The sequence below is a fragment of the Cupressus sempervirens genome, chromosome 3 (assembly GCF_028749045.1).
Source record: "Cupressus sempervirens isolate cs-2001-9-10 chromosome 3, ASM2874904v1, whole genome shotgun sequence".
Lineage (NCBI taxonomy): Eukaryota > Viridiplantae > Streptophyta > Pinopsida > Cupressales > Cupressaceae > Cupressus > Cupressus sempervirens.
The window spans coordinates 319,067,251-319,082,777 of NC_143120.1; the positions used below are offsets into that span (position 1 = coordinate 319,067,251).

The window sequence follows — 15,527 nt, forward strand, 5'->3', positions numbered from 1 at the left end:
GACGAGAATAATAAGTAATCACATGCAACATGTTCTTATTTTAAGCTTGGTTCATTATTCCTATCAAAACACATTTCACTCCAATAAATGCAATATTTTCATGCATTCATCATTTGCATATGATTCTTTTTCTAGCTTTATTCATTATTACTTCTATTTATGTTCCCCTAGCCCAAAATTATTAATTTATCCTTGAGTTCACTTTTTATTGAAAAACAACCAGAATTTTGTATTATACATGTATCTTATAAACACAACTATAACTTAGAAAGTTAAAGAAATAAATTTATCATATTTCATTATAAAAAATTCATAGTATCAATACAATGAATATTTAAAATATGATAATTAGAATTCAAATGGACAATCTAGACTAATAAATGTTTTATTTTTATTCAAACATATTATTTATGTGACATCAAGAAACAATAAATGATCTAATATAAATTTAAAATTGATATAAGATTACAAAATCCTTAATTATTATGTATACATAATATTATATAAAATGGAGCCATACTCATTCATGATAAGTTGAGTTTGTTATAAGTTTTTTTTAAGTACATTGAATTAAATAAAATTATTTAACTTTATTGAATGATATTCAAAAAAATACAAAATCATAGTGTTATAGATTCATGTATATGATATTAAAAAAATTAAAACATCATGTTATAGATTCATGCGTAGGAAAAATCTATATTTTAATATTTTAATTGATTATTATTTTTCAACTAATCTACACCAAGAGAACTTTAAAGGTAACTAAATGGCCACTAGGCAACAGTTTAAAGAGTCACTAGGAGAATGTGTGCTTATTCAAATGAAGAGAAAGTTGAATGTAAGATTTTTTCATTATCAGCTTTATTTGCATTTGCAAGTCTATATAAAATATTCTTGAAAAAAAAACCTAACAAATCTATTAATATACACCATATTCCTTGCTTAATAGCGATTCACCAAGGCCACATACACACCAGTTGTCCAAGATTGATGACGGATTTTCTTTGTATTATAATGTTCACTTTCAAGGTTGAATTTTATCAAATATCTATCTTCATCTTGTTAATTCATTTTACTTGATATGACAGACAGCAAAGTTTATACTGTAAATATGATACTTAGTCTAAAATACAGTAAGTAGTCCAAAATTTTGCCCAGAAATGAGGGCACAACCCTTTATGAATATATAGGACTATAAAAAATAAAATAGAAACACTGATATATAGGCACAAGTAGTGCATAGCGTCTCAACTTTTAAATAACAGATCATCGGTAAAACTAGAGAAGCCATATATAGTAGTGGGAGTGTTTTTGTCCAACCTTGACATTGTTTGGCAAGGGGAGATTTTATCAGCATTGACCTTTTGCATTCCATTTAAGCACGTTTCTTTGAAACGTTCGGTTAGACTATTCCCAAATACAACAGATGGAATGCGCCCATCATTTTGGCTTTTTAGGTCATCTAAACCTACTCCAACAATGTTTCTATTATTATCATCGGCTTGGAGACCTATGAATCAAACATAATTCTTTTTCGAATTGCTAAAATTTTACTATTTACAAGGACATATTCATATTCATCAGGGCAGGTATAGCATTTCAATGTGTAGCGAGCGTTGTGGAGAACTGGACAGAATAAAGGATGGCTTTGGCTACAAAACTTTATCAGATATGGTGTGTGGAGAAAGATCAGCTATGGGCTCTAATTCTACTTCAGATACGTTGTTGATCATATGTGTGCAGTTAAAGCCCTAGGGAAACATTTCAAGGCATCAGTTGAACAGTTTGCAGACTACTAAATTTGTCTTAGTACAGCTCAAATCATAATAAAAAGTAGCATCAGTTGGTTAGGCCTTTGTTGATTAGACCAATCTTCTTCAGTATTGTTCTTGTGGGACTGCTGGTCCGTTTTTATACAGTCGAATAATATAATCTTTGTATTGTGGGACTGCTGGTCCGTTTTTATACAGTCTAATAATATAGTTTTTTTATTGTATAATAGAATATCAAAGGAATATTAACCTTCTGAGGAGAAGGTGTTGTTTTGTTCTTGGTGAAACATATATATTTCACCATTTGTATCTAAACTATAATATAATTGTGTAGGTATAAATAAGATTTGTTTCTTATAATAGAATAGATTACACATTTGTATTGTTTCTATATAGAATATTTATGAGGAAGTAAAATATAGTTAGAATAATTGTTATAATCAATTATTTGTTCTTCAATTGCTAACTTATTAAAGTAACGGGAAATGTAGCTGGAAGAGGGATATATAAAGTGGAAAAAAGATGATGTTCGTTTGATGTAATATATTTTTCATATAAGAAATTTAACCATAAGATACTAAAATGTTAATATTTGAAAAATAGTAATGAATGAAGAAAGTGAGAGATTGAAGGAGGGGGAGGGTGCCACAAGGAAAAGGGTAGACATGAAAAAAATTGTGACAATTCATTCTATTATAATGAAATTTTATAGTATTTTTTTGTTAAAAAATAATTAACCATTAGAATATTTTAAGCGATATAATGAAAATCACAATAATGTAATATTCATATATACTTGTAATAAATTTATTTTATGATCTAGTATTTAATTAAGATTTAAAAAGATTAACTTTCATGATTATAATCTCTAATTATTTCTTACTAACCACACATACTAATTCTGCCATCAATGTCGCTACAAATCACTTATACATATAGTTCTAATTATGTACCATGTACATATGCAAAACACCTAATCTTGAGAGTTGACTTGGGCTAGAGCATTTGACACTCTAAATCTAGTAACTACAAAACCAATAACACATGGTTTTTATACTTAATTGTATCTACATTTGTGTTTTGAGTTGATATTAATATTTTATTGACCCCCTGATTTCAATTAATATAACTTAATTATAATCCAACATCATAGGGAGCACATGAAAAGGTCACTTGTATGAAAAATATTTAGTCCATAAATTTAAATTGAATAGCTTATTGATGGTGAACTTCACTACCAACACACAAGGAGTTATAATAGTTGAAAATATTAAAGGAGCATTGTGTTGCCTTTTGAATCTAGCAACAACCTTCCATTTTTAAAAACTTTGTATATACGATTTTGATTAATTGCAAAAATTAGTTTTGACGGGACCCAAAACCCTTTACAAAATGTTATAAAATATTAAGCATTAGAGGCCCCATAAGCAAAACACTGTTGGATACTGACCGAAAAAAATAGAAGGCAACCACAACTAGCAAATCAACATAGCCAAAATAAGAAAAAGAAAGAAAGAGTCAAACTAAGCTGGATCTTTAAGGGTCTCAATGACCTCTTCTTCTAAACTGGTCATCCTTTGCATCGAATCCTTAATCTCTTGAATTTGTATGTGGGCATGGTAAATTTCTTATTCCTGAGGCTTGCTCACATCTTTTTCCTAGGCCTTTCCAACTGACTAGTAGCTTCATCAATATCTAGATCCACATTCACAATTGGCCTCTCCAATTAGAGAGTGTCTATCCTAGCCATAAAAGCCTTCAAGTTACACGTAATGAATTTCATGCTCTCATGGATATGCTAAAGATTTCAGCTTTCTATCTACCATCTCTGTCATCCTATTCACATATCTAATTTTCGTCCAATATTTTGCTATTATTCTTCACATCTACAAACTCTTCTAGCACAATCCTTGATTATCCAGAGAATACAGATTATGACCAACATTCTAAGAAGTATTTTCCCCATCCCCAATGTCCTTTTATATCTCTTCAAACTTAGCTAGCAAGATACAAACATTAAGGTTGAGATTATCAATTTCATGAAAAATGCATTTATCCAACATAAAGGAATCAATGGACTTCAGTTTTTTTGTTTGAAGGACTCCCAACATACATTTCCACTTGTTGTAAAAGTCATCAAGATTGAGCTAAATGGGGGCATTGTTATGAATACTCCTAGCTTTTGGAGAATTGGCCTCTTCCTTCGAAAAAGCTAGAATCTTCACAAACCAATAGGAGAAATGGGCGTGTCGTTCTCTACAAAACTAGAATAATCAACTAGAGCATGGATTCTACCTCAACCACAAGGACCAAAACCACCGACATAAGGGGTTAACATAACAAATTTATCCTTAGAGCTCTAAGAGCCCTTTGGAGGCAAACGTATGAATCTAATCATTGGTAGAAACCCAAAGATTATTTGAGTTATCACTATCATCTTCAGTATCCAAACACCACCTTTATCATATCTCTTCTTGTGAGGCTCAATTGTATCCTTAGACTTTAGTTTCTTCCTCAAAATCTCACATTCGGGACTATCTCCCTTCATGAAGGAGCATCCTTGAGTTGTTGACTATATTACATCACCAACATGATATTGGCGTATTTTCTATTTTCTAATTATTTGTCTGATAGTTGGATTCAAAAAACATTTTTTTTGTCCTTTCTAGATTCTACAAGCATGGTTTTATATATTGGACCTATCATAGATTGTTATTCTAAGTGCACAAAATTTAATATTACATTTGGTTGAAGTTATGCTTCATATTTTGTGGTGTTGATTTCCCTATAATGGTCTTCATGTGATACCTATTAATTAATTTGTGAGATTGTACATTTAAGAGTTATGTTACATGTGCATGGATCTAGGTAGGTAATTACTATATAGACTTATATCTAATCTCACGAAAGGTTTTAAGATGTATTATGTAAATTTGACCTCATTAATTCATTGAGGGTCAGTCCTATATTGTAGAGCACATTTTCTTTATAGGATATTGTGAACCCAAAGTCAAAATGTATATCCTCATGGCTATATATGTAATATTATTGAGTCTTAGAAGGTAGTCAATCAATAGTATGTTAAGTAAAGAAAGAGGATAGCTTGAGAGTTGCAATTTTGGTCAGTAATATGGAATGTATTGTACATATAACTGAGAAGGCTTTATAGTCTGGTGTTTATATGATTTATTTGATGTAATTCATGATCTTTTATAAATAAAAAGAGTTTGATACAATTGTATCTTGTTTTTTTTTGTTGTGTTATTATTTTTAGGGGGCTTGGTCATCTCCTTTTGGGATACAACTACCTTGTACTACATCAGATGGTATCATAACATGGTTGGAACCAGTTGGACTTGTCAAACTGACAATTGATCAAATTATGGATAATCTAATTATGGTTGAGCTTGGGAAACTTGTCAGATCTTGAACTTCTTTGTTGTGAGGTGGAAGATCGTGGACCTGGCTCACAATTGTAGAGGACTTGTTCAATTTCTGTTGACATCTTATTATAGACGTAACATGATTCTTCTTGGATGATAGATCATCAAAGTTTGAGGTAGTTACACCTTATTTTGGTTCAGTATGTTTTCTAGAAGGATGAAACATAGGAGGTGTGAAAATATGTGTGCACATATGTTAGATCATAGGTATTATACCTAATCCTCTCCTTGAATTTAATGATCCAACTCATCGGTCATATCTGCAACAAGATTTTCATATCCCAAGAAATCAATTGAGTCAGTTAGCAATCATGATTCTCAAAAATATTCAAGATATTGTCACTCAAAAATCATTAATTTCTGACACTCGGTCTCCATAGAACTTCTTGGCTCCACATCAACTAACTTTCTCAATTTATATTGATGTTGGGTAAATGTACTAGTTTTACTCGGCACTTACTATGGCTCAGCTGACACTAGCATCACTCGATATTGCCAGATCTTTTACTCTTTTTCTCAGCTAACCGTTAAATTCATAATAGAAACAATCACTTTGTCTTGTCAAAGTCTAACTAATCAAATATCTATTGTAGCATTCTTTTCGTGACTCAACCTTCCTCTAGATGCTATTTTTATGAGAAATCTCTCAAATCCTCTTCATCAATCAAAAAGATATGAAATTTGGATCAAATAGAAACATGCCTCATCAGTAGAGTTAACATCAATGACAAAACAACAATTGTTCCAACTATAAGTTTCTAACATTGTGGCAAATAATTAGGAGTAGGTCTCTGAAGATTTTCTTGGTATTTTAATGGATGCTATATGCGGAAGACTTTGCATAATTTTCAACTTTAACAAAGAGGGAACTAAAAACCAAATTATAATAGCCTGACAAAATTTTAGGCCTTGTGTATCTCATGATGATTATGTTGCCACACATATCTTCATTGGTAAGAAGTTCTCTTCACTACAAATGGAAAATTCTTATTGTGGGATTTCTTCTTTGGGTTAGCTTTATTTGTTTCCAAATTTGATTATATAATCTAGTTGGAGTTGAGACAAGTAGGGGTCTCCTTTTTGTATCTCCTCTTTCATCTTTTTTCTTCTAAGTCATATGACTCTTTCTGTCATCCTTTTTGTTGGTGTTCTTGTCAGTACTATTATCACCACCATATTCTACAATTTATGTGAAGTTCGGTTGGAAGAGCTCCACTTTTGGCTATCCACTATATTTCTTTAGTATTCTCCTATGATTTTTGTTTCTATCTATTTGTAAGTCATATATTTTCTTTCTATCAATATATTACACGTGTTGTGTTTTATAAAACAAAATTGCCAAAAAAAAAAATACTATAAAGTGTTATGATAGATATTTACTCAAATATTTGAATGACCATTGTATTTCTTAGTTATTGTGAATCCAATTTGACAAGAATAATAAGTAATCACATGCAACATGTTCTTATTTCAAGCTTGGTTCATTATTCCTATCAAAAAACATTTCACTCCAATAAATGCAATATTTTTCATGCATTCATCATTTGCATATGATTCTTTTTCTAGCTTTATTCATTATTACTTCTATTTATGTTCCCCTAGCTCAAAATTATTAATTTATCCTTGAGTTCACTTTTTATTGAAAAGCAACTACAATTTTGTATTATACACGTGTCTTATAAACACAGCCTTAACTTAGAAAGTTAAAGAAATAAATTTATCATTTTTCATTATAAAAAATTCATAGTATCAATACAATGAATATTTAAAATATGATAATTAGAATTCAAATGGACAATCTAGACTAATAAATGTTTTATTTTTATTCAAACATATTATTTATGTGACATCAAGAAACAATAAATGATCTGATATAAATTTAAAATTAATATAAGATTACAAAATCCTTAATTATTATGTATATATAATATTATATAAAATGGAGCCATACTCATTCATGATAAGTTGAGTTTGTTATAAGTTTTTTTTAAGCACATTGAATTAAATAAAATTATTTAACTTTATTGAATGATATTCAAAAAAATACAAAATCATAGTTTTATAGATTCATGTATATGATATTAAAAAAATTAAAACATCATGTTATAGATTCATGCGTAGGAAAAATCTATATTTTAATATTTTAATTGATTATTATTTTTCAAATAATCTACGCAAAGAGAACTTTAAAGGTAACTAAGTGGCCACTAAGCAACAGTTTAAAGAGTCACTAGGAGAATGTATGCTTATTCAAATGAAGAGAAAGTTGAATGTAAGCTTTTCTCATTATCAACTATATTTGCATTTGCAAGTCTATATAAAATATTCTAGAAAACAAAACCTAACAAATCTATTAATATACACCATATTCCTTTTTTAATAGCTATTCACCAAGGCCACATACACACCAGTTATTTTCTTTGTAGTATAATTTTCACTTTCAAGGTTGAATTTTATCAAATATCTATCTTCATCTTGTTAATTCATTTTACTTGATATGACAGACAGCAAAGTTTATACTGTAAATATGATACTTAGTCTAAAATACAGTAAGTAGTCCAAAATTTTGCCCAGAAATGAGGGCACAACCCTTTATGAATATATAGGACTGTAAAAAATAAAATAGAAACACTGATATATAGGCACAAGTAGTGCATAGCGTCACAACTTTTAAATAACAGATCATCGGTAAAACTAGAGAAGCCGTATATAGTAGTAGGAGTGTTTCTGTCCATCCTTGACATTGTTTGGCAAGGGGAGATTTTATCAGCACTGACCTTTTGCATTCCATTTAAGCACATTTCTTTGAGACGTTCGGTTAGACTATTCCCAAATACAACAGATGGAATGCGCCCATCATTTTGGCATTTTAGGTCATCTAAACCTACTCCAAAAATATTTCTATTATTATCATCGGCTTGGAGACCTATGAATCAAACATCATTCTTTTTCAGATTGTGAAAATTTTACTATTTACAAGGACATATTCATATTCATCAGGGCAGGTATAGCATTTCAATGTGTAGCGAGCATTGTGGAGAACTGGACAGAATAAAGGATGGCTTTGGCTACAAAACTTTATCAGATATGGTGTGTGGAGAAAGATTAGCAATGGGCTCTAATTCTACTTCAGATATGGTGTGCGGAGCAAGATCAGCTATGGGCTCTAATTCTACTTCATAAGTATCTTCATGGGATCGATCCCAAAGGAGGAGGTTCCCTGCTATCCTTTGGAAGAAAGTGGATCAGTGATTTTGGGGACTCTCAAGAAAGGGGCTTCTTTGATTAAGGAGGGTTTATTTTGGATATATAAGAAGGGAACATAAGCTCTCTTTTGCTCAAACTCTTGGGATGGTTTTCCTCTCATTATCTCTTAGTTTCCTAACTTATTAGCTCTCTATCATTGCTTCCTTGAGGTTGGTTGGTCAAGGGTGAGTGATTTTAAATCTTTTCACCCTTGCGATCAGTTGGAGGTTCCTAGCTAGAAGCCCCCGATGTTTGACTTGGGATAATATTCCGAAGCATGGGTCTCATGGACCTTCCTTATGTGTTTTGTGTGGTGCTAGTGAGGAGGACTCTTCACATTTGTTCTTCATATGTTCTTTCTCCTTGCATATCTAGAAATTTTGGTGAGATATTTGAAAACACCTTTATGTTCATGCTTCATCCTCAGTGGAATTCTGGAGAAGCTTGCGTAAACCCACTACTTTGACTCCTTTTCTCCAGATTGTTTGGTGCATTTGTCCTACCTTTATTCTGTGGCAAATTTGGCTAGAGAAAAATCCTACAATTTTTTGTGGGGAAAGGTTAGGAGTCCAATAAGTTTGGCATATAATTTTGAGAATGATACAGGAGACTGAGGAAGCAAAATGTGAGGTGATGTTCCTACTTGATAGAGCGAATGTTGAAACTACAGACATATTGGGTTTTCAAGGTCTGTCTCTTGCCTTTTCTTGTGTTAGAAGGAGTAGATGTGTAAAAAAGAAAGTTCAAAAGGTGGGTAGTTAGATGCCTCCTCCTGAGGAGGATATCGTAAAGATTAACACAAATTTCTCTTCCCTAGGTAATACTAGACCAACTGGGTTTTTTGGTGTGAGTAAAGACTATTTGGGTGAAGTTGTGTTCTTATTTTTTTTAATAAATTTTGGTTGGCTAACAATTTTATGGAAGGATTAGCAATTGTCTATGCTTTGGAGCATGCTTATGCTCTAGTTTCGCGTAAGTTTATTTATGAATCTGACTCTCAAGTTATTATGAATTTTCTAATTGATTGTAAGGTGAAGGATGTTCATTGGCAGCTAGCTCTAGTCTTCCAATAGATTATGCAAATTAGTTCTAGGATAGAGTCGATGTCCTTTGTCCACATTCTATGTGAGTGGAATAGGGTTGTTGATTGTCTGCCAAAGTGGACTTCAAATTAGGTTGATGTTTTGAGGGTTGAGGAATGGTGACATCTTCCCCAGGATTATCATTTGGATTTGAGGAGTATCTTGACTGAGATTATGGATGCTTGTAGAGTTAGTTGACTTGTTCTCTTTCTCTTGTTGTTGTTCTTGTGCTTTTGTTTCAAAGCCTTTAGCTCTAAGATTTGGTTGTTATCTTCATTTCTAAGTTTCAAGAAAGTTTTTACCCCTCTTTTTCTATTACAATAAAAATTAATAACAATAATATATAGACTTGTTCATAGAAAAAAGTGGAGGAGAATAGGATAAATGCTAAAAATGAATATACTCCTTAGATTAAAGATGAGGAAAGGAATCTTATTCCAACCTAGCAACAATTATCTATTAAAAATGAATAAAACAAATTCATAAATCTACAAATAGAAAATTGAAATTTGGTGAACTATTTTTTCCAAAAAAAATTGATCTTCAACTTCATAGAAACTTAAACATTTATCTCATTTAGTGTTATATATAAATTTATTCTACAATTAAAATTCAAATCACATTTTACACTTGTGTTACTATGAATTTTGCAATAAATATTGACTAGAATCTTGACTTCATTGCAACTCTGAATATAATCATGAGCACAATGGGCAAAATGAAAGATAAATTATATAAAGAATGAATAGAATGGAAGTGAAAGAAAATGCCATCCAAATTTTATGGTACAATATTAATTTAATTAGGTTACATTTCTATTATTATATAAGTGGAATCATCACTCCAAGTCTTATGAAGTATGAAGATAATGTAATTTTTTTATAAGTAAATATTTTAATTAGAAAGAGATCTTTTGTAATAAATTTACTAAGTACGATATTATTGAATAGAGGAGTTAAAAAATTAATGTTCATCAATTAGAAGAATAGTATTACTCTATATAATTTTTCAATAAACTGATTATCAGAATAGTTTGAAAAACCTATATTAAACAATGCACAAAAAAGTTATCTATTACTATTGGTTAAAAGTAATTTTTGAAAAATATAGAAAATTATAATTTATTGATTAAATTTTTAATATATGCATATTATATCATATCATGTTGCACATTGGTACCATTCGTGCAACATCCTCTACACTATTTACAATTTCCTCTTGGTCAACTCCATCTTTTATTAGTCTTTCCTTCAAATATTTTACAACATAATTCAATGGCGGGAATTGTGACAACTCTTAAATAACATCATCTACAACCTTAACCCATCTTGAATCAACATCTATTTTGAAAGTTGGCATTGTCTTTAGGACCACACATTACTAATATTCTCATAATCTTCTTTCTATTTTCTAATCATCTTAAAGTTTTTTTTATTAGATGTAAGGAGTTCAAAGATTTAAAAAAAAAAACCGCAGAGTATCTGAGATACAGAGGTCCAGCCTCACAAAACAAAAAAAGGAGATTACATAAAACTCGAGAAGATAAGAAAAAGATGGAGCAGAGAAAAACAACTAGCAGAGCACACCATCAAAGGTATCCACCCACGCTGTCCAACCCATAAAACCCTCCATCCAAACCTTGATCTTCTGATCTTGAGTTTTAAGCATCCAGATCATCTCGCTAGTAGTGCTTTGAGGGTTTCCTTTAATCTCCCTTCTAATGAGGTTGATAGTTTTATTGAAGGTGTGTATATTATCCAAGTGCAGCCTCCAAAAGTACCCATTCTTCACCTCATTAGCAAAGAAGGTGGCATGAGCATCCTTATGCAACCTTTTGAACTTAGACTTGTTGATTTTAATGGTAATTTGAATCTGTGAAAAAACTTTAAAATATGTGAGACTTCAAAAAGACTTAGTAAGCAATCTGGGGATGTTTTCAAACCTTTCTTCATTTTTGGACTTCCAAATTTGCCACAAAATGTTAGATGAGAGAATGTCCAAAAACATGTTACCATCTTTTTTAGCATTAAAAATAAAACTAGTAATAATTTCAAACATATTGAAAGTAGAAGTGATGGATATATCAAACATCAACCAAACCTCTTTAGCAAAACTGTACTCAAAGAAATTATGTCTTCCCATTTCCAGGGTTCTGCAAATGCGACAATAATTAATATTAGGGAAAGTGTTCGTAATAGCAAGCTTGTTGAGAATAAGCAACCATTTAAAAAGTTTAATTTTAGGATCAATAGAACTTTTCCAAATATTATAAAAAAATTTATTCAAGGAGGGAACATCCAAATCAGTATACCAAGTATTATTAACATGACTGATAATTTTTTGATTGCAATTTATAACAGTGTAAATATTCTTAGCTTTGTGTTTGGTGATGGTGATACCATTGCAGTCAACATGACATAAATTAGGAATATCCTTACTAGCCTTGACTATTATATTATAAGTCTTTTTATGAGAAACATGAAAGTAAAATTTATTCTTTAACTCATCCCATTAGATAAGTCTATCCTTTTCAAAGATAAAAATAAATTGTTTGATCCCGTAGCTGGCCCAATTCTGGGGAGAACACCCTCTGTTAAGAGCAAGGGGTTTATTGCCTAGCTTAAGGTTCTACTAAATGGATCTTTCACCATGGAGGGTCTTATCATCATAGAAGATTTTATTTTTGATGAATTTTCTAACATGGTTCCAGGCTTTCCAAATAGACTTAAATACCACCGAGCCTTGAACAATGATAGGAAAATCACCACAAATGGGATCAGTGAGGGCAAGATTCTTCAAGAATTTGGCAATTTTTGGATATCCCGTCTCAATATTGTTATGAATCTGAACTTTCCAAGTGTCATCTCCCTCCAAGGAATGAACAATCCATTTGGAGGCCAAAGCAAGACCACCTAGTCTTTGGTCTTTAAGCCCAAGGCCCCCAAGGAGCTTGTCAACATGAAATCAATTCCATTTGACAGATTGAATCTTGTTATTCCCTTTCCCATCTAACCAGAGATACTTCCTAATAGCTTTCTGGATTTCCAGCACTTGGTAATCATTAAACATCCAAGCGGAGGCATAGTATATATTGTAAGAAGAGAGAATTTTCTGACGCACTTGGATTCTACCAACAAAAGACACGGACCTATTGTGCCATTTGTTCAGTTTATTATGAATCTTATCCTTGACCCAGCTCCACATCTCTTTTAAAGAGGGTTCAACGGAGAATGGGATACCTAGATATTTGACAACTTTAGAGAGGCCACCCCATTCGAAACCTAACTTATCAAACCAATCAGGAGGTTGGTCTTTCCATCCAAGACAAATGGACTTATAATGAGATAACCGAGCTTCGAAAATTTTACAGAACAAATTGAGTTTATTGATCATGGCTTCAAAATTAGCTTCAGAGGCTTCATGAAAAAGAGAGGTGTCATCTGCAAATTGGCAATTGATAATTTCCTTACTATTAGGAAGGGTGATGCCTTTAACCGCAGGGGATAAAGTGTTGTCCCTAAGAATATAGAAGAGAGCTTCAGAGGCAATAACAAAAAGGGCTCGGGGAAGTGGACAGCCTTGTCTAATCGATCTTGCCAAAGGGAAAGGGGTTGAAAGAGATCCGTTAACATTGAGTTGAGCATGAGCATCTTTGAGAAGCATTTTAACAATGCCACAAAAGAAAGAGGGGAAACCAAAAGCATCAAGCATCATATTGATAAAATTCCATTCAATTTTATCATAAGCCTTTTCAAAGTCCAACAAAAACATAGAAACATTTTGATCAGTATGCTTGGCCCAATTAAGAGCTTCCCAACTAGTAATCAGATTTTCTAAGATCTATCTACCCTTAACAAAATCAGTTTGGGTAGGACAAATGAATTTAGGAAGAATGGTTTCTAGCCTAAGAGACATAATCTTAGCCAAAATTTTATAATCACCTTAAAGTTACTCCACTACCACATATAAGTAGTGGATGAATAAAATATATTTACAAAATATAAAAAATACACAAATTTGAAAAATACAAATTTAATATATTAATGAACTATAAAGCATTTATTCATTGATAATTCCATGACTATAAATTCCAGACACTTTCAATAATATCACTTCATTCTAAACAGTCTTCATGATAAAATATTACATGATACCTCCAAGGTCTTAAGAAATACAACGATAAGTCTCAAATTTAGACCGAGTATCCCAAAATAATAGACATTTAATAATTTTCTCATTATTATCCTTTTCTTTAGACATACTAGTTCCCTTCGTTAAATACTACTCTCCTTGAATGGAGAATTTACAAACCGGCTAGTTTCCTAATTTATCGTTGATCCTTCTTTATTTAATTCAATGTCCTCCAGCGGCGTATCTTCCTACTTAGAGAGGTTCATCGATGAATCAAGACACATCCTAAGAAACTACAACACCGTATTGGACATTATTTTTCAAGATGAAGAGGAACGCGGAGATTATTAATTAGCTTGGGAAGAGATAGATGAATGTGAGCACGCGTATGATGGATAAGTTTACAACAAGAAATTCCGTGGCAATTTATACGTGTGGCGGGTGAAAAGGCTCATGTGGTGCCATGTGTTAATTCTTTACAAAATTTGAATTGTTCTACTTTCTTTTCCCAAATGTGAAGTGGGATGGGTGTGGAAATTTTTCCAGCGTACTACCGTTCTTATTGTTTCGGAGAGACAATAATATTGTGAGCAAGATCTTCCTCCAATCACATTACACGGATGTACCCTAAAATTAATTGCAGTATCATTTGCAATGTCAACTCTTGCCCTAAACCCTAATATGATTTGTAATCACTACTGGGTTCCTGGTTTTTTCATGTTAGAGTTGAAATAATCAACTTTCACATAGAGTGTCGCACAAGATACGGTGAATTGTGAAGTAAACTTGAAGAAACAGGAAAATGTCAAATTTATAACACGTAGAGGATTTATTGTGGATATAAATACGATGCATGTCGAAGGGAAAAATATCATCTTCGATTAGAGGAAGCTATCAAAGGGCGTTGTATTTTCAATTGCATTTTCTTGATTTTCTGTTGGGTTTTGGAGGATTTTTATTAGGCCATCATGAGAAAGACAAAGCTGAGACTTGAGGGTGCATTCAACGAGTCCCATAAAAAGGAGATTCAAAAACTTCTGCAAGCTTTGGATGGAGTTACAGGGGAGGTTGAGGTTAATCTACAAGGGAAATTTGTCATGGTACAGCATGATCCATCATCTCAAGATGGATCTGCCCTAGGTATATTATCTCAACATTAAAACTATGTCATGAAATAGTTTTGGACCATTATTTCGGTATATTGTGATTTCTATTAAGAATTTCCAATTTTATTTTACGTTGTTGATCATATGTGTGCAGTTAAAGCCCTGGGGAAACGTTTCAAGGCATCAGTTGAACACTTTGCAGACTACTAAATTTGTCTTAGTACAGCTCAAATCATAATAAAAAGTAGCGTCAGTTGGTTAGGCCTTTGCTGATTAGACCAATCTTCTTCAGTATTTTTGTTGTGGGACTGCTGGTCCATTTTTATACAGTCTAATAATATAATCTTTGTATTGTGGGACTGCTGGTCCGTTTTTATACAGTCTAATAATATAGTCTTTGTATTGTTTAAATGTATTTTCATGTTTAATAGAATATCAAAGGAATATTAACCTTCTGAGGAGGAGGTGTTGTTTTGTTCTTGGTGAAACATATATATTTCACCATTTGTATCTAAACTATAATATAATTGTGTAGGTATAAATAAGATTTGTTTCTTATAATAGAATAGATTACACATTTGTATTGTTTCTATATAGAATATTTATGAGGAAGTAAAATATAGTTAGAATAATTGTTATAATCAATCATTTGTTCTTCAATTGCTAACTTATTAAAGTAAGGGAAATTGTAGCTGGAAGAGAAATATATAAAGTGGAACAAAGATGATGTTCATTTGATGTAAT

The 15,527-nt window shown here is 31.7% G+C and overlaps 1 long non-coding RNA gene across 1 annotated transcript; it reads left to right on the forward strand.

Annotated features, from left to right (window-relative positions):
- Positions 1-14,540: 14,540 nt before the first annotated feature.
- Positions 14,541-15,244, forward strand: LOC149566276 (uncharacterized). Its single transcript, XR_016361545.1, has 2 exons — positions 14,541-14,817; positions 14,938-15,244. It is a non-coding gene; the product is annotated as an uncharacterized LOC149566276 (long non-coding RNA).
- Positions 15,245-15,527: the final 283 nt, after the last annotated feature.